Source organism: Euleptes europaea, chromosome 15, assembly GCF_029931775.1.
Source record: "Euleptes europaea isolate rEulEur1 chromosome 15, rEulEur1.hap1, whole genome shotgun sequence".
NCBI classification, from domain to species: domain Eukaryota; kingdom Metazoa; phylum Chordata; class Lepidosauria; order Squamata; family Sphaerodactylidae; genus Euleptes; species Euleptes europaea.
In genome coordinates this window covers 57,380,900-57,402,721 of record NC_079326.1, presented here as the reverse complement: position 1 = coordinate 57,402,721, position 21,822 = coordinate 57,380,900, and positions in this window count along the sequence as shown.

Sequence of the window (21,822 nt, the reverse complement as noted above, 5' to 3'; positions counted from 1 at the left end):
AGTGAGCTGTGGCTCATGAAAGCTCACACTCTGCCAGAAATTTTGTTAGTTTTTAAGGAGCTACTGGACTCCTCCTCTTTTCTACTGGCAGTAATGAGTTAAACATGTAATTAAATTGGAGAAAACACCTTTTACGCTTCTGGATAACTCCAAGTTTTTAAAACCTACAGTCAACTCCGTTCTAGATAATTGTTTTTGACAGTGAGAAAAAAATCTTCCACTAGCAGTATAGATATCTTCAGATTCAGGTAGCTGTAGCAGAGACATAGTTAGCCCAACCGGTATGGTTTGTATAATGTGTCACTGGTTGGCTGGGCCATTTCAGCTCTTCATGAGTTTCAGTTTAATAAATCTCTTTAAAGAAAACCATCTACATGGCCAAATAGCATCATAACACTCTGCCATTTTCCTGAGGAAGATCTTCAACGCCACTTTCCTTCATAAAGCTGTACGGTCAATATTTTTCCCCAGTTTAATAATCTTCCATTGTAATAAAACTACATTTTTCATAAGTGCAATTTTCTGGTTTATAATGTCAAACGGCTTCAACAACACTTCTATAAACTGGTTCACACCAACACAAAAGGACCGAGTCCTGATATTATCAAAGCTTTTTACTCTTCACAATGCAGAGGTTTCCACTTCAGTGATATCATGGACGCACAGGAAGCTGCTTCATACTGAATCTGACCCTGCAGCTATCGAGGTCAGCGCTGCCTACTCAGACTGACATCATCTCTCCAGGGTTTCAGGCAGAAGTCTTTTCCATCACCTGTTACAATTGGAGATGATAGGGATTGAACCTGGGACCTTCTGCATGCCAAGAAGACTGCTCTATCTCTGAGCTGTGGCTCCTCCCCTGTACGCATCACACTGACTTCTGTGGAACTGTAGGGTCAGACAAGGACTACAGTGACTTAAATTGACGTCTCTGCTCTTCTGTGAAGGTACTCACTGGTGACCTAGGTTAATCCAAATCACCTCACAGGGATGTTGTCAGGATAAAATGGAAGAGAGGTAGACATGTGTGCTGCCCTGAGCTACATGAAGGAAGAGTGAGACCAAAGTGTAACCCTTTATAACTTACTTACACCCCAACTGATTCTTCAACAAAAAGAAGAAGAGATGGCTTTTATATGCCGACTTTCTCTACCACTTAAGGGAGACTCAAACTGTCCTACAATCACCTCCCCTCCCCACAACAGACACCATGTGAGGTAGGTGGGGCTGAGAGAGCTCTATCAGAACTGTCACCCAGCTAGCTTCATGTGTAGTAGTGTGGAAACCAACCCAGTTCACCAGAGTCTGTCGCTCATGTGGAGGAGTGGGGAATCAAACCCGGTTCTCCAGATTAGAGTCCAGCACTCCAAATCACTGCTCTTAACAACTACACCATGCTGGCTCTCAGAACTGCAGATGGAGACTCCAGCATGAATCTGCTGAATCAAAATTCTTGGTATTACCCACCCACCCCAGCCCCACTCCAGCTAGGGACTTAGGACTTCTCACTTTTTTTGTTTTTTTGCTGTCAAGTCACAGCTGACTTATGGCGACCCTGTAGGGTTTTCAAGGCAAGAGACGTTGGTGGTTTGCCATTGCCCATCTCTGTGTCGGCACCCCTGGACTTCCTTGGAGGTCTCACATCCAAATACTTGGCAGGGTCGAGGCTGAGAGCCTGTGACTGGCCCAAGGTCCTCCAGCAAGCTTCCATGGTGGAGCAGGGATTGGAGCCTGGGTTTCCCAGATCCTCATCTAACACCTTAACCTATACCACACTGTCTCTTTCTCTCACTCTCTATAGGTGTTAGCTATTTTAGCAAAACCTGAAACTTTAACGCCCTGTAGAGGTTTTAGTTAGCATAACCAGTGAATGGTCTCTGTATTTCTCAAGACTAGGTTTGGATTTTATGTGATTACTTTTCACTCTTCCAGCACTTTGTGGCCATTTGACCCTGAGGATGGGCCATGGCTCAGTGGTAGAGCATCTGCTTGGCATGCATGAAGATCCCAGGTTTAATCCCCGGCATCTCCAGTTAAAGAATCTGGGAGGAGGTGATGTAAAAGACCTCAGCCTGAGACTCTGGAGAGCCACTGCCAGTCAGAGTAGACAAAACTGCCCTTGATGAACCAAGGGTCTGATTCAGTGTAAGGAAGCTTTGTGTATCCATGTGTGGCCCTGATGTTGGTTTGTTTTTCATGCCTTCTACATAAATGGTTAGTGATGGTCAAGTCATTGCATCTGAAGAAGAGGTCAGTGGAAACTGATGTAATTTATTGCATCTGGTCAATGAAAACTGGTGCTGGAATAAAGTATTAGTCTTTAAGAAGAAGAGTTAGTTTTTATACCCCAATTTTTTTACCTTTAAGGAGTCTCAAATCGGTTTACATTCTCCTTCCCTTCCTCTCCCCACAACCGAGACCTTGTGAGGTAGGTGGGGCTGAGAGTTTGGAGAGAACTGTGACTAGCCCCAGGTCACCCATCAGGCTGCATGTGGAGGAGCGGGGAATCAAAACCGGTTCTCCAGATTAGAGTCCACCACTCTTAACCACTGCACCGCGCTGTAGTACTCAGTGGTACTCATGCCACAGCTCACAGAGAGCCATGTTTGCCATTACTAGCAACCAAAAGAACCACGTTGACTTCCATCTTCACATGTGGCCTACCCCTCAGGGTAGTTCACAGCTTCCTTGTCCCTCCACTTGTGGCTGTTAAGTTGGGAGCCAACTGCCAACCATGGGCCCCATTGATTACGGGCCTTGTCAGCTTTCTTTAAACATGGGCAGGTGCCACATTAAAAGAAGAGTCACATGTGACATTTCAGAGATCCTCTGAGCATCACTGCTTTAAAGTGTCCCACAACTCGTGTTTGTGTTTTGCTCATGTTTGTGTTTGGCTACTCCTCCGAGTATCCTATTCACATTTACCCAGGAATAAGTCCCAATGATGCCTTTTAAAGTATACTTGGCATTTCTGTCTGAAAACAGTTGAATTTGTCTGAATACATAAGAGTACACTAAAATACTTTTCTAAATGACTTAAAATGCTAATTCTGCAGGAAAATGCCGTTGAAATTTACAAAAACTGACTCCAAGAATTCCTATTCTAGAGCATTGTGAAAAATCCTGCTTTTAGCAATAAAGATTAAATGGAGTGTCTGTGGCCAGAAGTCATTGCAATTAAAAATGACTGCGCTGTAACAAAATTTGCCCAAGTGCCAACATTTTAAACTTCCGTAAATCATACAAAGGAATTGTTTGCCAAAGCAGTATCATTTTGTTCTGGTTCCTCTAATTAACATTTATAACAGCACTGGGGTGAGTTGTACAGAATTTTGAGGTTGACTCTTCTGGGGAAGTTTAAACTTTACATAGAATGCTTAGGACCTTTTGTGGTATCTCCTAACATGGTATGCCGAGCATCCTCAGAACCAATTTGAGAAAGGTGTAGCGTGAATGAAGTTTTGCATGGAACTGTTTTTAGCAATGATGCCTCAACAGACTTGGGAAGGGACCGCAGCTCAGGGAGTTCCATGTTCAACCTCTGACATCTCTAGTGAGAAGATATTGGGTAGTAGCAATGAGATCTTAGAGAGATATTGCCAGCCACACTCGGCAATAGTGGGACGTATGTATAAGGCACCTTCATATGTTCATGTTTGGAGAGGGTCTGTGGCTCAGTAGTGGAACATAAGCTTTGAATGGAGAAGGTCCCAGGTTCAATCCCCGGCATCTCCAGTTGAAAGAACCAAGCAGGAGATGATGTGAAAGACCTCTGCCTGAGACCCTGGAGAGCCGCTGCCAGTCTGAGTAGACAATATTGATCTTGGTGTAGTGACCAATCCTGAGCGTGGTGAACTCTAATCTGGAGAACTGGGTTTGATTCCCCACTCCTCCACATGAAGTCAGCTGGGTGACCTTGGGCCAGTCACAGTTATCTCTGAACTCTCTCAGCCCCACCTACCTCACAAGGTGGTCTATTGTGGGGTAAGGAAGGGAAGGCGATTGTAAGCCGGTTTGATCCTCCTTAAAAAGGTAGAGAAAGTCAGCATATAAAAACCAACTCTTCTCCTTCTTCTTTGATGGACTGATGGTCTGATTCATTATAAGGTAGTTTCGTGTGTTTGTGTTCATATTATTCAGTCAGCCCCTGTTCCTTAAAAAGCATGATCCACCCACAGTGATCTATGCTCTGGTCACATCCAAGTTACAATTCTGTAATGCAGTTTATGTGGGGTTGCCTTTGAGCCAAAATGCGGAGGCTAGGCTACTGTCAAGGGTCAGTTACAGGGATTGTATCACCCCTGTGCTGAAAAACCTGCACTGGTGACTCATCTGTTTCCATGCACCATGATGGTTCTTAACCTTTAAGGCCTTCAGTGGCTTGGGGGCCAGCTACCTGAAGTACTTCCTCCTTCCATATTGTCCCTGCCACCGGTAAAGATCTGCCTCCCAAGCCCCGCTCTCTGTGCCCCTGCCTTCCGAGGTGGGGTGAGTAGTGACTGAAGACAGGACATTTTCTGTGCTGGCCCCTCACCTTTGAAACACCCCTCCCCCTTGAGTCTCGCTGGGCGTCTACTTTACTTTTTTTAGGTGCCAAGCTAAATCACATCTTTTTTTTACCCAGAAGAAAAGAATTGGTTTTTATATGCCAACTTTCTCTACCACTTAAGGGAGAATCAAACTGGCTTACAATCACCTTCCCCTCCCCGCTACATCCCTGTGATGTAGATGGGGCTGAGAGAGTGTGACTAGCCCAAAGTCACCCAGCTGTCTTCGTGTGCAGGAGTGGGGAAACCAACCCGGTTCACCAGATTAGTGTCTGCTGCTCATGTGGAGGAGCTGGGAATCAAACCCGGTTCTCCAGATCAGAGTCCACCGCTCCAAACCACTGCTCTTAACCACTGCACCACACTGGTTTACTGGATAGATTTTATGGCACTTAAAAAATTGTTTGTGTTTTATACTATGGTTTTTAATTTTAAGCCACCGGGATCAGGAGTCTGAAGAGGCAGCATAGAAATATTATAAATAAATAATACGGTAGTGAAAATATCTCAAATATCTGAAGAAAGACCTTTTAACTACCTGAAACCAGGGAGAGAGCCTGCCAATCAGAGTAGATAATGCTTGACCAATCTTTTCTATGCATCTTCCTGATTCTGTGGGGGGATCCCCCCCCTCTCCTGTATAATTACAACACAAAAAGAGATAATCTGTATATATGATCCTGCAGTGCCGTTTTTACCCTTGAGCCCAACTACGCATGAAATCTCAATTACTGGCTAAAATGTTAATCTTTATTGCCTTCGAGCTAAACTTCAAGTCCTCTCTAATCCCTCTTTTTAAAATATAGGTTTAATAATTAAAATGCAATAGCAAATAATCTGTTTTCTTGATGCCACTCAACGTTATCTGCAAAAAGGAAAAAAAACCCCAACCACAAACCCATGCTGCAGATCAGAATCTACTGTTGCTTTTGTTTTTACAGCTATTTGCACTAAATAAATGCCTGGCTGGTTTGGACTTGCTTTTCTCTTGTCTTTTAAATTATCTTACTGACTTATTTACTTAATAGCCCAGCCCACTAGTTAAGCTCTGCCTCACAAGCCCCTGTTCTCTGTGCCCCCACCTTCAGTGACAGGGCCTTATCAGTAGTGGCACCTCGCTTGCAGAATGCCTGTACCCTTGAGGCTCTCCAGGTGCCAGTTTAACACTCTTTTAGGCATCAATGTTTCTGTCCACTCAGGCTTCCGATTAAGGAGTTGATCTTTTAATACTATTTTAGTCTGGAAACTTTTATTTTAAGCTGTCTGTGGTCTGCTTTTATGCATGTTTTGATGCAGGGCTGGGTTTTTAATGCTGGATTTCAATTCATTTCTTTTTAATGTTAATTTTTTATTGTTTTGCTGTTTTGTAGGCTGCCTCAAGCTGGTTCTTGGAGAGGCAGCATAATTCCCCCCCCTGCACAAATCTATTATTTAGAGCATTTTATATTTGTTTTCCCTGCAACTGGACTCAAAGTGGGTTATGATGATAATCCACAGTGTACAATTAAAAATACATTAGAAATAACAAATGGATCTAGGTATCATCATAAATGGTTAGGTGGTAGGTCAAACACCCTCCTGATTAGGGTTGCCAACCCCCAGGTACTAGATAGAGATCTCCTGCTATGTCAACTGATCTCCAGCCGATAGAGATCAGTTTCCCTGGAGAAAACGGCCGCTTTGGCAATTGGACTGTATGGCATTGAAGTCCCTCCCCAAACTCTACCCTCCTCAAGCTCTGCCCCAAAAACCTCCCGCTAGTGGCGGAGAGGGACCTGGCAAGCCTACTCCTGATACTAGAGGGTTGGGAATACAGGGGTCTAATCATATTCTCTGCCAGATCAACATACTTGCCGTTTTCTTAGAGATTTAATCTGATGCCCCTTTGGTGAAAAGGATCTCTCACTTGGTGTCCGTGGTTTTCTTGGGCAAGGTGCACTGAGGCTTGTCTGGGAGGGCTGCTGTGTGTCCCGGCTCCTGCGCTCTCTAGCCTTGCGGGTGGTGCATATGCCAAATCCTGTCTTCGGGTGGTTTTTTTCAAGGCAAAGACTCTGTGTCTGAGTGGATAGAGCGGAGCAGAACCAGGTGTGGACAAATGGAAAAGAGGATAGCCTGGTTGGGAGGCTCACCAAAGGAGCCTTGTGCCAGTTGTATAGCCTAGAACAGGGGTCCCCAATGTGGTGCCCATGGTTGCCATGCCACCCATTTTCCTGGTGCCCACCAGGTGTTTTTAGAAAGTGGACATGGCCAACTGGTGCTTTTCTCCAGCAAGGTTTCTGATTGGCTATTGGAGATTTGATTGACTGTGCAGATTTTTTTTAAGTTGGTTCAGCAGCAGTTGCCGAACAGAAAAAGAAGAAGAGTTGGTTTTTATACCCCGATTTTCTCTACCTTTTAAGGAGACTTAAACCGGTTTGCAATTGCCTTCCCTTCCTCTCCCCACAACAGACACCTTGTGAGGTAGGTGGGACTGAGAGAGTTCTGAGAAAACTGTGACTAGCCCAGGGTCACCCAGCAGGCTTCATGTTGAGTGGGAACCAAACCCGGTTCACCAGATTAGAGTCCGCTACTCATGTGGAGGAGTGGGGAATCAAACCTGGTTCTCCAGATTAGAGTCCACCCCTCTTACCCACTACACTACACTATTCTGGCTGTCAGGATCTTCGCTGTATGAATGAAAGTGAGCTGCAACAGCCATTGTAAGGTTGGCTCCGCTTCCCGTGGCAGCCAATTTGTGGCTGCACCCACCATGCTGTGTCAGGATTCCAAAGGCGCCTGCAAGCTCAAAAATGTTGAGGACACATGAAGCTGCCTTATACTGAATCAGGCCCTTATTCCATCAAAGTCAGTATTGGCTACTCAGACCGGCAGCGGTTCTCCAGGGTCTCAGACAAAGGTCTTTCCCATCACCTACTTGCCTAGTCCCTTTAAGTGGAGATGCCGGGGATTGAACCTGGGACCTTCTGCATGCCAAGCAGATGCTTTACCACTGAGCCACGGCTCCTCCCCTAGAAAAACTGTATGTATCCACTGTCCCTGGTCCCCTTTTACTCCATCTCATCTTTAAAGACGTGTCCTGATATATTGGAGACCTCTACTGAGAAGTGTGGGGCTGCTTCCTTTTGGATTTCCCTATGGTATGGACTGGGGCATATATTGGAGTGCTGAGCTTCAGAGTTTACTGCCTCTGAACGCAGAGGTGTTCTTTAGTCTCCATGGCTGTTAGCCATGAATCTGTCTAACCCCCTTTCAAAGCCGTCTGTGGCCATCATTACATTTACTGGCAGTGTATTCCTCCGTTATTTTTGAGAAAAGGAGTATTTCCTTTTTTCTGTCCTGAATTTGTTTCCCGTCAACCATCAACTAGGCAGTTGTGATTCATATTGTCTGCTGATTCTCTAATCCTAGGCCAAATAGCATTGTTCATTGATGTCTTAAACTGTATGATGGCATTGTTTTTTGTTCCACGATCTACCTTGAGTCTTAGTGAGAAAGGTGGGTTGTAAATAAATGTAAATATAAATTAAGGAACTTCATTGGGTGCCTGTCCCTCTGTGATAAGAGAGGGGGAAAAGCTCTCTCTTGTGGGTCACCATACCGAAAAGGTTGGGAACCGCTGGTCTATGGTAATTAGCAAAAGGGTCAGAGGAGAAAGGGGCTGTGAGAATTCGGTTTTGAACACATGAATTTGCCTTATACCAGGGGTGGGGAACGTCAGGCCCGGGGGCTGTATAAGGCCCGTGAAATCATTTGGTCTGGCCCTTCGTGGGTCCTGCCAGGTCTCTAGCTCAGATGGATCTAAGACTGGTGATCCGCCCCCTCCTGCGGACAAGAATAGCCTCTATTCAAGGTGGATGTGAGTTTGTTTTGCCGAGAAAAGAAACCTTCTTTCCCCCTTGCAGAAGAGTCATTAGCTATGGAGCTGTTGGGACCGCCCAAGAAACTGTGTTAACCCTTTCCAACCCGGGCCGTGGAGAAACGTATTCCCTCTGTACTACAAGGGGGCTGGGGGCGGAAGTGGCAACAATGGAGGGGTTAAAGGGGGCAGGGCCAGAATGCGCGGTGGTGAGTTCTTAGCCAGTGTGTCCTCATTTCATCCCTGCAGATGGAGGTAGCAGGAGCCGGCTGTAGAATCCGGCCCCGACCATGCAGAGCAGGAGCAACTCCAGTGTGCAGCTGGGCGGCTATGCCCAGCTGGTGCAACAGACCATCCTGTGCCACCAGGTGGGCAAGTCCGCCACTGATTGGATGCCTGCCTGCTTGCCTGTGCAGGGGGGGTCATCTGGGTAGCTGCCTGCTTGGGGCAGCTTCTGGTTCTTTCCCCTCTAAGCCCTGCAAAAGATGCACAGGGTGGGAAAGTGCCAGATCGGTAGGGTTAACAAGTGCCCGGTGGTGGCAGGTAAAATCCCGCCAATCCACCGGGCTACCCACCGACCACCTGAGGGCCGGCGGGCAACGCATACATGCGAGCCCGAGCGACGCACCCACATCACTTTCTGTTTTACTCGGAAACCATAGAGTTTTTGCAGAGATTGATAGAGGGTCCGCGTCACTTCCGGGTAAAACAGGAAGTGATGTGGGCACATTGCGCAGATTGCGTGTACATAATGCACAGGTCACACGAGGCAGTCGTGCGTGTCGCGCGCTGCTGAAGAGCTCCCACCAGTGGTGTGAAGAGACCTGGTAAGCCTATAGATCAGGGCGTTAGTGGCTTGTGGCTCACTCTGTCTTGTATTTGCTGCCCTGCCTGAATCTCTTGGGCCCAGCTGGGGACAGTAGAGTTCAAAAGCGAGTTACTCTACGTGGCAGACACTCGGAGCCGTCTCCGGTCGTGCCTCTTGGCTAAATGTTTGACCAAATACAGCAGGCTAATTTTTAAGTTAATAATTTTGTATGGCCTGCAAATGATGTTATAAATATCCAATTGACCCTTGGCAGAAAAAAGGTTCCCCGCCCCTGCCTTATACTGAATCAGACCATCAAGGTCCATCAAAGTCAGCATTGTCTACTCAGACCAGCAGCGGCTCTCCATGGTCTCAGGCAGAGGTCTTTCCCATCACCTACTTGCCTGGTCCCTTTAACTGGAGATGCTGGGGTTTGAACCTGGGACCTCCTGCATACCAAGCAGATGCTCTACCACTGAGCCACAGCTCCTCCCCTTGTAGGTGACTAAGCATTTATGATGCTTGTTCTGGCTAAGAAGGTTGTTTATTTAAAGGGTCGGACCCAGAAGAATAGACTGGATGTGTCTCTTGCATCGTCTTTTGCATGTGTCTCTTCAAGCATTTAAATAGTGTCTCTGACGTAACCATAAGATGATGCCTCTTCAATTTTTGGCATCATCTTACGGTTACTTCAGAGACACTATTTAAATGCTTGGAGGAACCAAGGATTTCCCTGTGATGATTGTATATAACCTAAGGACTACGCCTATACTTTGAATTTTCAGTCTGGTTTGTTCCAGCCTGATTGTTGTAATGTGTGTGTGTTAAGTGCCGTCAAGTCGCTTCCGACTCATGGCAACCCTATGAATGAAAGTCCTCCAAAATGTCCTATCTTTGACAGCCATACTCAGATCTTGCAAATTGAAGGCTGTGGCTTCCCTTTATTGAGTCAATCCATCTCTTGTTGGGTCTTCCTCTTTTCCTGCTGCCCTCAACTTTTCCTAGCATGACGGTCTTTTCCAGTGACTCTTGTCGTCTCATGACGTGACCAAAATACGATAGCCTCAGTTTAGTCATTTTAGCTTCTAGGGTCAGTTCGGGCCTGATTTGATCTATAACCCACTGATTTGTTTTTTTTTGGCAGTCCACGGAATCCGTAACACTCCAACCCCACATTTCAAAGGAATCTATTTTCTTCCTATCAGCTTTCTTCACTGTCCAGCTTTCACACCCATGCATAGTAATAGGGAATATGATGGCATGAATTAATCTAGTCTTGGTGGCCAGAGTCACATCCTTACACTTCAAAATCTTTTCTAGCTCCTTCATGGCTGCCCTTCCCCTTCCCCTATTGTTGTAATATTAATACATATCACGAGAACTAACTTATCTTAATATTTCTAAATATTAATATTTCTTAATATTTCTAAAAGTATAGCATGGCTGCCCTTCCCCTATTGTTGTAATAGACATTGTATATAGTAGGATAGATTATTTAGGTTGTTTGTGTCAATAAGTGTATAGTTGTGACTATGCTAATTGTTGTAGCGATTTATATAAATATTTGCACTTTGTAATATTCATTCGCTCCTGTGCTGATTTCCAAACCTTCTAGGTATATGCACAGTGGTGTCTTTTTTCTTTCCACCACCTGGAGGTTGGCAACCCTAGGTATAGTGATTGGAGCAGGGGTCCCCAACGTAATGTTTGTGGGTGCCATGATGCCCGGTGACACCTTTCCTGGTGCCCGTCAAGTGTTTTTAGAAAGTGGGCTGTGCCCTTTGCAGGTCAGGAGACATCGAAACCACCGAACATGTATTGTTCAGCTGTCCATTTTATCATGAGGCCCGTATTAAATTCATTGCTCCCCTGATCAGTGGATTCCCCAATAAGCCAGTCGAGTTCCTGATTAAGAGGCTCTTGATGGGTGAAACTCCAACTGCCAAATTTTGCATCATTGCAATTAAAGCATGCAAAAATAGGATGGAATTTTTTTTTTAAACCTTGCTATTCTGGCCTTTGCCGTAAATAAATTTATTCATTCATTCAGCCTTGCTATACTTTTAGAAATATTAAGATAAGTTAGTTCTCGTGATATGTATTAATATTTTACATTTTAATAATATACTTTTATCTAATTTTGTAATTTGTATTAGGTTTGCAGTTCTATTAAGTCAGATAATTTTATGTATTAACTTTTGGCTGGTCAATCAATTGGATCCCATGATCTCCTGTACCAGTTTAGCATTTACCAAACTCCCAAGCTGTTCTTGGGGGAAGGGGAGGAGGGAATGAGACCAGCTTTCCTTCACCTTAAGGCATCACAAGCTTCTATGCTAATTGTGAAGAGCTTTCAATTGATACTCCGAGCTACCAAAATTTCATCACAGGGTGCACGTGTCTAGATTGTTTTTCCTCGATCCTGCGTATTTTTCCAAATGGGTTCTGCTACCTTGTTGTACAAGAGGGAGCGGGGAACTTCAAATTGCCTAGTTCTAGCCCTCGGAAACAGTAAAGGATAAGTAAGGGGTTTCTGGGTTCCTGTCTTACACTGTTCGGAGACCTCTGCTGACTTGTATCCTTGTTTATAAGATCAAGGGGTGCCATCAGACTATAAGAGGTTCATCTTTAATTTCTAAAATATAGGTCTAAGAACTTGTCTTTCCCAATAGTAATATTTGTGAGATTAAAGTTTGCCAACCTCCAGGTGGGGGCTGGAGATCTCCTGGAATTACAGCTGATCTCTGGAGGACCAAGATCAATTCCCCTGGAGAAAATGGAAGCTTTGGAGGGTTGGGCTCCCTGCTGATAAAACTGTTTGTAGTTTAGATCTGCTGAGGTCCCTCCCCTCACCAGCCCCACCCTCCTCAGGCTCCGCCCTCTAAATTGCAAGAATTTCCAAGCTCGGAGTTGTCAACCCCCTCCTGAGTTTAGATATAAAATGGTAAATTGCATTATAGTGATTTGAATGACGGATTCTGTTGTTGTCGCTTGATTTGGTCGTGAGAGTTTCTCTTTCATTCCCACATATTTATTTTTTCATTCTTTTGCCTTGTGCACACAAATAAGGGTTATGGGATTGCCCTTTCGTCTCTTGCTGGATACAGGAGAGCTTTTATGAAAGATTGTGTTTCGCTTTGTGTGCTGAAAATCGTTAAGCGTGGGCTTATCAGTGACATCTGCTGATGCTAGGAATGGCATAGTTGAAGGGTCTCTTTAAAAAGAAGGTAAACATTTCCTTGCACATTAAGGAACACACAAAGAAACAGTTTAGGATTTGTGTCTGGAATGTCTGTTGTGTCAAACGAAGTGGCATCGTACACTTTGGGTACAGATGTGAAGGACAAGGGCAGGCTTCCAGGCATGCTGTGGTGTTAAAGACAGAGTGGCAAAAGAAATGAGGTATGTTAACTGGGAGTTCCAGCGGTTTTGAAAATGGGAGCTAGATGCTGAAAGTGGAGACACAATTGTTAAAACGGGATCCCTAAGCAAAGCGTTCAGGAGCCCCACATGTAGGAGGTGTCCTGTTGTAGAACAATCAAATAAAACTGACAGTTTGTTGGTAACTAATAAGCAAGATATTAAGCATGGCAACTGGACTAAAAAAAACGAGAGTTGAGAACAACCAAGTCCCCTAACCCAGGGGTGCCGAACTCATTTGTTACGAGGGCCGGTGATATCAGGGATGCTCTAGTCTGATCCTGCATTAAGCAGGGGGTTGGACTAGATGGCCTGTATGGGTCCTTCCAACTCTATGATTCCAGAAACGTCACTTGAATTGAGCCAGGCCAGCATGGTGTAGTGGTTAAGAGCAGTGGTTTGGAGTGGTGGAGTCTGATCTGGAGAACCGGGTTTGATTCCCCACTCCTCCACATGAGTGGCGGAGGCTAATCTGGAGAACCGGGTTGGTTTCCTCACTCCTACACATGAAGCCAACTCTTCTTCACCAGCTCATAATGGGACTGGGGGGGGGTAGCTGCCTCGGCTGGCTCGCGGGCCGGATAAGACCTCTCAAGGGGCCGGATCTGGTCCATGGGCCGTATGTTTGACACCCCTGCCCTAACCTGTTGATAACGGAAAGGATTTTAAAAGAGAAAAGAGTCAACACATCTGTCAGGTTTGTTTTGGTGTTATGAATCACTTGGGCTATAGATCCGTTCTGTGGGAGAAGTAGTGATGTTTTGTTGTTCACATATTAAAAAGTAGCTGTGTTTAGATAAAATGCTTTAAAGCTTACTTGGTTTTGCACATTAGGAAGTGCAGCTGGTATAAGGCTGTAGGGTGCATCCGGAAAGTTGAAGGAAAAGAGAAAGACCCAACGTGAGAGGGATTGACTCAATAAAGGAAGCCATGGCCTTCAGTTTGCAAGACCTGAGCAGGCTGTTAATAGTAGGGTGCTTTGGAGGTCATTCATTCATAGGGTCTTGATGGTATATACACACATACTGTGGTAGTTTTATCCATCTCTGTTTATCTCATAGCCACACAACCCTGATTTCTTCCTCCTTTTCTAACAGGAGAAGTATGTGAAGGATTAGTCCTCCTAGAATCACAGAAGTGACTAAATTCCTCATTTCAGGTAGAGGCTTTACAAAACCTCTCAGACTATGCCTAGCCATTCCTTGAGTAAACTTTGGTAAAACTTGGAAAATAAGGTCTGAAGTCTGCCAATATAAATGTTATCTTTTTGCTCTGTAAAGTAGAGAACTGATTTATAGCTAATTTTCCCAGGAAGGGCGTTACTTGTTTAATTGTCAGTAATATAGAGGTCCCTTCTGCAAAAGTAGCACGCACATTTCAATTAAAACTTGAGACAGGCTCTTCTATATGTGGAGCTATCTTTTCTAATGTTCTGTAGGATTAGTTCCCCCTCCCCAAAAGTAAATGACGTATCTAAACAACAGTTTTATCAGCATTTGGTTTCTGCTGTTCATTGATACTTTATAAATGGGAATGGTTGTGGCTCTGCATCGGTTTTGTGTTTCTGCTTCCTTGCACAGTACGCAGGCTTTGCCCTTTCCTTGGCTTCACATAGGGAGTCTGAGGATAGCAATGTGATCTTTGGAGAGACAAGATTTTTCTCCTCTCTGAGTAAACATTTCCATCTTTCAAGATCACTGACTGTCTTTACTTTGTGATGTTGCACTTCAAAGAATTTCAGGAAAGATGGATTTTTTAATTTATTTGTGACTTATAAGAACAAATCTATATAGGGATGGAGGAGGGTTGCCAACCTCCAGGTACTAGCTGGAGATCTCCTGCTGTTACAACTGATCTCCAGCCAATAGAGATCAGTTCCCCTGAAGAAAATGGCCACTTTGACAATTGGACTCTATGGTATTGAAATCCCTCCCCTCCCCAAGCCCCACCCTCCTCAGGTTCCACCCCCAAAACCTCCCACCAGTGGCAAAGGGGGCCTGGCAACCCTAGGATGGGGGTTTGTATCAAATAGGGGTATTGGGCAAGCTTGAGCAAAACAGTACGTGGGATCTGACTCGTTGCTTGATCCAAGTCTACGATGCTTTGGGATCAACGGCCCTATCTTATAAGTGAATATGATTGGGATTCAGTTCCTTTATTTTCATATCAATTTTACAACACCAATTTTCTTTTAACAGAAGCTTTTTTCAATCTTGCTGTATATTTGAAAGCATTAGCTAAATTGATCTGGACATATTAATGAATTTCTGCAGAATATTAAATTTGCCACTTTGGCAATTGGACTCTATGGCGTTGAAATCCCTCCCCCAACCCCACCTTCCTCAGGCTCCGCCCCCAAAACCTCCCGCCAATGGCGAAGAGGCGCCTGGCAACCCTAATCATGACTGGTGTCCATTTTGACTAGAAGCCATGAATACCCCACTCCTCCATGAACACGTCCACTCCCTTCTTAAAGCCTTCTAAGTTGGCAGCCATCACCACATCCTGGGGCAGGGAGTTCCACAGTTTAACTAGGCGTTGTGTGAAGAAATAGTTTATTTTATCTGTTTTGAATCTCTCACCCTCCAGCTTCAGCAGATGACCCCGCGTTCTGGTATTACCAGAGAGGGAGAAAAGCTTCTCCCTGTCCACTTTCTCTTGTTACATCTTGTACTCCTTTTGGAGAATCACTGCAAGACTATCAGATTCCTCTGGAGAAGCCTCTTGGCAAAATGCGTATGGTATTTTGGGAATTTTAACTGAGTAATAAAAACTTTTTTACTGTATTTTGCACCACCAGCCTTTGCCTTATTTTTAATCTTTTTGCCCATTGGAAAAACCCACTGCAAAGGTTTCCCATAATTACTGCCTTGGTCCCTAAATTTGGCATTCTACAGAATATCTTCTTGAGTATCGTGGGCACGAGTTGATGAGAAAGAATGAGTTGTGGCGTGGTATTTCCCTTATACTGAAAAGATGGTCTGACAGAATCGGAACAAGGGTTTTTTGAGAGACTGAAGCAATAACTAATTTTGGCTGTCATGCTCCATAAATGAGATTTTTGCCTCCCAAGCTAGAGAACGTTAAAGACCATCTGGTCCTTTCAAACATTCCCCTTTAAACTGAAGTCCCTCATCTGTTCCACTTACCCTGCTTTCAAAGATTGGAACAAATATGCCCAGTTTCTTAACTTATTGACTGTGGGTGTGATGCTTACATGGGCCACCTCATCTCTAAAAAAAGCTTGGGTGTATCTCTTTAGGCTGTCTCTGTTGGAATGCATATTGTGGTCTTTTAGAAACAGTATGGTTCTCGGTTGCCAGGTCGAAAACATTCACTCTACAGCGCCGTTTGCATTGGCGATGGGGACTAAGATAAGAACTGTTGGCTCTGTTTTCTGGTTGACCTTGAAACCTGCTTTGTTTCAGTGGGAAGTGGAAAATTAACCATTGGATTTTATCCAGGAATGAGTCTTTAAAACTGGGCGGTTACTTTGTTTTACTTGTTTATAGTGTGTATGGTACAGTCAGCAGCAATTTTCCTTGCTCATTTAAACTAACATGCTGCTTTATAGTAACATTTTGCTTCCGATAATATTTTGGCTTGATATTTTAAAAATATCCAATATGGACCCCCCTTCTGTAACACATTTGCGCCAAAAATAATGTCCAAAATAATATTTTAAGCTTGCTTAGTGCTACCTTGGAGTCTACAAATGCCTGATTAGTCTCTTCCACAATTTTCAGGAATTTCTCTATAGAACTTTCTCTTGGGGAACTGAAGGGGAAAGTGTATGTTATATTTATCACAGGGTAGGTGCTGAAGAAACAGCCCCATACTTATTTCTCCCCACAGTGTTTAAGCATACTTACCTCAGGTGTTTCCCACCAGAGCAATAAGTTATGTAGAGCAAGGATGGGGAAATGTGTAATGTGATGGCGTCAGAAAACATGAAGGCGTGCCTATAAATTACAGAGAACTGGAAAGGGGTGGGGAGAGAAGTTGGCACAGGACTGCCATTTTTGATGGCAGCCTTGTGTCGAGGGTAATGCGTCATTATCAGCGGGTCAGGAAATCCGAGGATCCCCCAGTGTCTTGTTTTCCCTGATTTGATCCTGAGGAGCATATCCAGGAAGGTTTTAGTACTCTGCTTGGCAGTGATCTTGGCAGTGGAATATGCCACCAAGTCACAGCCCGTGAGGTTTTCAAGGCAAGAGATGAACGGAGATGGTTTGCTGTTTTCCGCTTCTGTGCAGTGACCCTGGGCTTCCGTGGTGGTCTTCCATTCCAAGTGCTAACCAGGGCTGACCTTGCTTATCTTCCGAGATCTGAGACTCATTTATGCATAGGAGTTTTACCTGAGGTCCGTTGCTTGCTGGACCCACCCTTTCCTGTTGGGAATCTATGCTGGGTACCCAAGGTTGGGTAAAAAGAAGAAGGGGGGAAATATATATATATACTGAAAATATATTTTATTAGAAGCGCTATGTAAAGGTTAAAAATATTTAAAAACATTAAAATAGCACAATGGCATTTCCTAGGGTTGATATCTGTAACCACATACCAAACACGTTTCGGCCTATTGGGCCTTCATCAGTGGTTAATTAAAACACATGTTAAGCCTACACACATTTACAGAAATAAATAAATACATATACAAACAGTTCAAACCCAACCAGGCATGTGTATAGGTTGTAAAATCTGTTACTAATTACTCAAACATCTGGTCTGATTGGTTCTAGTTGTAATACTGGTTAGTATATGTCTCTCATATAATACGTGTGCAGGTATCAACCTAGTAGAGCAGAATCTATGCAACAGCAGTCTCCAAGCTCAAATCAAGTCCCGCCCCTTTAAATGCGGCTTTGTAATCGTCTAACTTCACAGCACTCACCATGAGAGAAGATTCCTCCCCCCAAACCCAACTGCAACATAAAAAGCATTTTAAGAACAACAATAAGGAGCAATCTGAAAGGGGGGGAATTCAAGCCTTGGTTTTAGAAAGCTTTTCTTCTGCTCAGAAAGAGCTCCAAGGAAGCACGAAGTATTTGAATCCCTGCCTCTGGACATGCTGCTTTGAAATTGGCTGTGAGTGAAACCAAGCTTGCGTCTCCTGCACTTTGCCTTCTGCATGGGGATTTCACCCGGGCTTTGCTCAGGGGAGAGGGGAGAGTCAGTTTAACAGAGGAATGGGAAGACCTGGACATTGCGAGGGCTGGGCATGAGGTCATCTCTAATGGACGGAAAACTCGAGCGTAGCTCCAAAGAACAACCGAGACAGACCTGGGGACGAACATGAGTGAAAGTACCCGTGCATAAACGACCTGAGCTATCCTGGCCCAGCCAGGTCAGGGTGAGGCAGTGATCTTAGGCAAGCCATTACTCTCTGCATCTTATCCCTCATGTGCAGTATTGGGATGATATTACTGACCTGTGGCCACAGAATTGTTAGGAATGGTCAAGGAATTTTTAAAAGCAAGGTATTTTGGACTCTCCTTTTAATCTCGACAGCTTCATCCCCAGCCCTGCCCCTGGTAATCTTCCCTATGAAATGTCAAGGCAGTTTTATTCTCTCAATTTGAAAAGATTTGGGGACTTGTTTAAAGATTAGCGAAGGCTTTGGCTAATCCTTGAGGGGTTTTTTTTTTTTTTTTAAGGGACACATGTTTTTGAAACCAACAGTGTGTGAATTACCGTCTTGGCATAGCAGTTTAGTACTGATTCTTTCCAAATTATACACTTACAAAATATTGATATTCAGCATGTAGTGTTTAAACAGGCAGACCAACTATGTGCACTTATTATTTCGTGGTTTTTAATTCAAACTGAACTGCGTCATACGTAAATATAGAGATGGTCAGCTTTGAAATGAAATGCTTTACTTTGATTACCGTGATTGGAAAATTAAAGATTTTAACAATGTATGATGGCAATTGGTAACAAAGGAATAGTAGATTGATCAAATACCTAATTTACAAGGTTATTGTAGACTCTTCAGAAGCGTGCCATCTTTTTGAAGCTTGTTGTGTTAAACCTTCAGCACCCCGGAATTGTAATTAATACTTCTAAAAATGCGTTTGGTGCTTAATGTTGAGCTAAGTAGTTCCTTGATTTGACTTTGTATGTGTCTGGAATGAGTAAAGAGGTGTAGCTTGAAACTCTGAAACAGATTAATGAAATACTGAAGCTCTAATCCTTTGCAAATTTACTTGGGAATAAATCCCAGTGAACTTTTGGGTAAAAGTGCATTGGATTGGGCTATTGTTACAGTAGAAAACTGGGCCTTTTCCAGCTTCAGAACTGGAAATCGGGTTCGATTTCTAGAGGTTTGCTGTCCTCTTTGTTGTTTTTGTTTTTTTTAGCCACCTTGAATGTGAGGATATAAGGTGGGGTATAAATATTATGGATACGTAAAATCTTGCTGCACAATGTTGTGTGTGTGTGTTAAGTCCTGTCAAGTCACTTCCAACTCATGGCGACTCTATGAATCAACGGCTTCCAAAATGTCCTGTCTTTGACAGCCATGCTCAGATCCTGCAAACTGAGGGCTGTGGCTTCCTTTATTGAGTCAATCCATCTCTTGTTGGGTCTTCCTCTTTTCCTGCTGCCATCAACTTTTCCTAGCATGGCTGTCTTTTCCAATGTTAGAAACCCTCTTTAATCTGTGCTTCCCCATCAATATATTTATTTGGGTTAATGCTGCCCGGTTTGTATTTAACCTCCAAAGAGACCCATTTGAAGACAGTTGTGGTTTAAGGGCTGTATGTGCAGAGCATGAGTGTAAGAGTTGAGTTGTATGGATTATTTCACAGCAGATGACTCCCAGATGGTAAAGCAGGGCCTCAGTGACTTATGCTGTTGGGATGGCTGTCATAGGGTTGCCTGGCGGTACTTGGCAACCTGTGGGAGGGTTGTGGACAGAGACGGGTGGGGGCACAACGCCGGTTGTGACGCTATGTCACTTCTGCTAAAAACCCAGAAGTGACAGAGGGTACAGCTATGAATCTCTAGCTGGGAGAGCCAGCGTGGTCCAGCGATTAAGAGCGACGGACTCTAATCTGGAGAACCGGGTTTGAGTCCCCACCCCTCCACATGAGTGGTGGACTCTAATCTGGAGAACCGGGTTTGAGTCCCCACCCCTCCACATGAGTGGCGGACTCTAATCTGGAGAACTGGGTTTGAGTCCCCACTCCTACACATGAGCGGTGGACTCTAATCTGGTGAACCGGGTTTGATTCCCCACTCCTTCATATGAGTGGCGGATTCTAATCTGGAGAATCAGGTTTGATTCCCCGCTCCTTCATATGAGTGGCGGACTCTAATCTGGAGAACCGGGTTTGATTTCCCCGGTCCTCCACATGAATCCTGCTGGGTGACCTGGGGCCAGTCATGGTTCTCTCCGAACTCTCTCAGCCGACGCGAAAGCAGGGAATGGCAAACTATCCCTGGACGTCTCTTGGCTTGAAAATTTATGGAGTTGCCATAAGTCAACTGTGGCTTGACGGCACACGCACAGGAATTGATGGAAACTCTATGGTAAAGTTTTTGGTGATTCCTAGAAGTACCCACTTGTGGGTTTTTTATCAGAAGGGTCATTGTGCTACCCCTTCTGCTGCTGTATTTTTTTTTTAATTCTCCCACCACCACTCAGCGGTGGTGGACAGCAGGACCTGGAGGCAGGGAATCTCTCACCTGCACCAGGGGCTTGGTAGCCCTTGGTTGTCAGGTGATCATTGTTCCTATGGGAGGATTCAAGTAGGGCTGTACCATAGGCTGTGAGGGGTAGTGGTGGTGTAGTGGTTAAGAGTGGTGGATTGGAGCGGCTGACTCTGATCCGGAGAACCGGGTTTGATTCCCCGCTCCTCCACATGAGCGGCAGATGCTAATCTGGTGAACTGGGTTTGATTCCCCACTCCTACACATGAAGCCAGCTGGCTGACCTTGGGCTAGTCACAGCTCTCTCAGAGCTCTCTCAGCCCCAACTACCTCACAGGGTGTCTGTTGTGGGGAGGGGAAGGGAAGGTGATTGTAATCCGGTTTGATTCTCCCTTAAGTGGTAGAGAAAGTCGGCATGGAGGAGAGGAGAATGAAGCAAGCCCCTTTGGGTCCCCATTGAGGAGAAAGGTGGGTTATAAATGAAATAAATAAATCCATTATATTTATGAACCAGTAATCTGAGGTCTTCTACAGCAAATTCTTATATTGAGTGGCTTTAATGTGAGAACCAGAATTTATCTATATGCTTATTAATTTTGCCATGTATGCAGTAGTTTCATTGTTATTGCAGAAATCGTAACCCAGAAGAATAAATTAGATTGATAAAGCGCAATGTGAATCCCCTTTGTTTATCTTGAACAAATCCCTCCTATATATCTGCCACACCCTATTGATGCATTATTTAAGCTGAAAAATATATATGACCATGCCAGCGTTCTGCAGAATGTTTCAAATCCGCTGCACAAAGGCCTCTGAACGCATTGTTACTAATAATTTATTTCTTACTCACTAATGCAGACTTATGAATGATTTACTACCCACAGCAGGGAAAGGCTGCATAATTTAAAAACAGTGCAGAGCGAGGATTTCATTCCACCATGGGTGGTAGACACCATCGACGCAAAACAAACCCCATCGATGGAGTGACCATTTTACGTGGTGAAGACATAAACTTGAAAATACAATAGTTTGGAAAGCAAATGGGGAAGGATGTTAAAGATCGGACGTGCTGTTCCTGAATCTGTCAGACTCTTTAATGTTTTGGTACGTGAACGTTGACATGGAAGGGTATGGCTGTCATTGAATAGAGCTGCTGTAAATGAATGAGAATTAAGGGTGTTCTTGGACAAGAGGAACACTGGAATGAAATCGTTCCATAACTCATTCTGAGGATACCTAAAAAAAATTGTAGAAAAGGGCAAGAGTCCAGTAGCACCTTAAAGACTAACAAAAATATTTTCTGGTAGGGTATGAGCTTTCGTGAGCCACAGCTCACTTCTTCAGAAAGCTCCTACTCTACCAGAAAATATTTTTGTTAGTCTTTAAGGTGCTGCTGGACTCTTGCCCTTTTCTACTACTGCAGACAGACTTACACGACTACCCACTGTAAAAAAAATTGGGTTTTTTTGCGGCGGTCCTGTTTAGAGACTCACATAAGCCAACTGCTGGTTGAATGCTATTCCTTGAATGGTGTA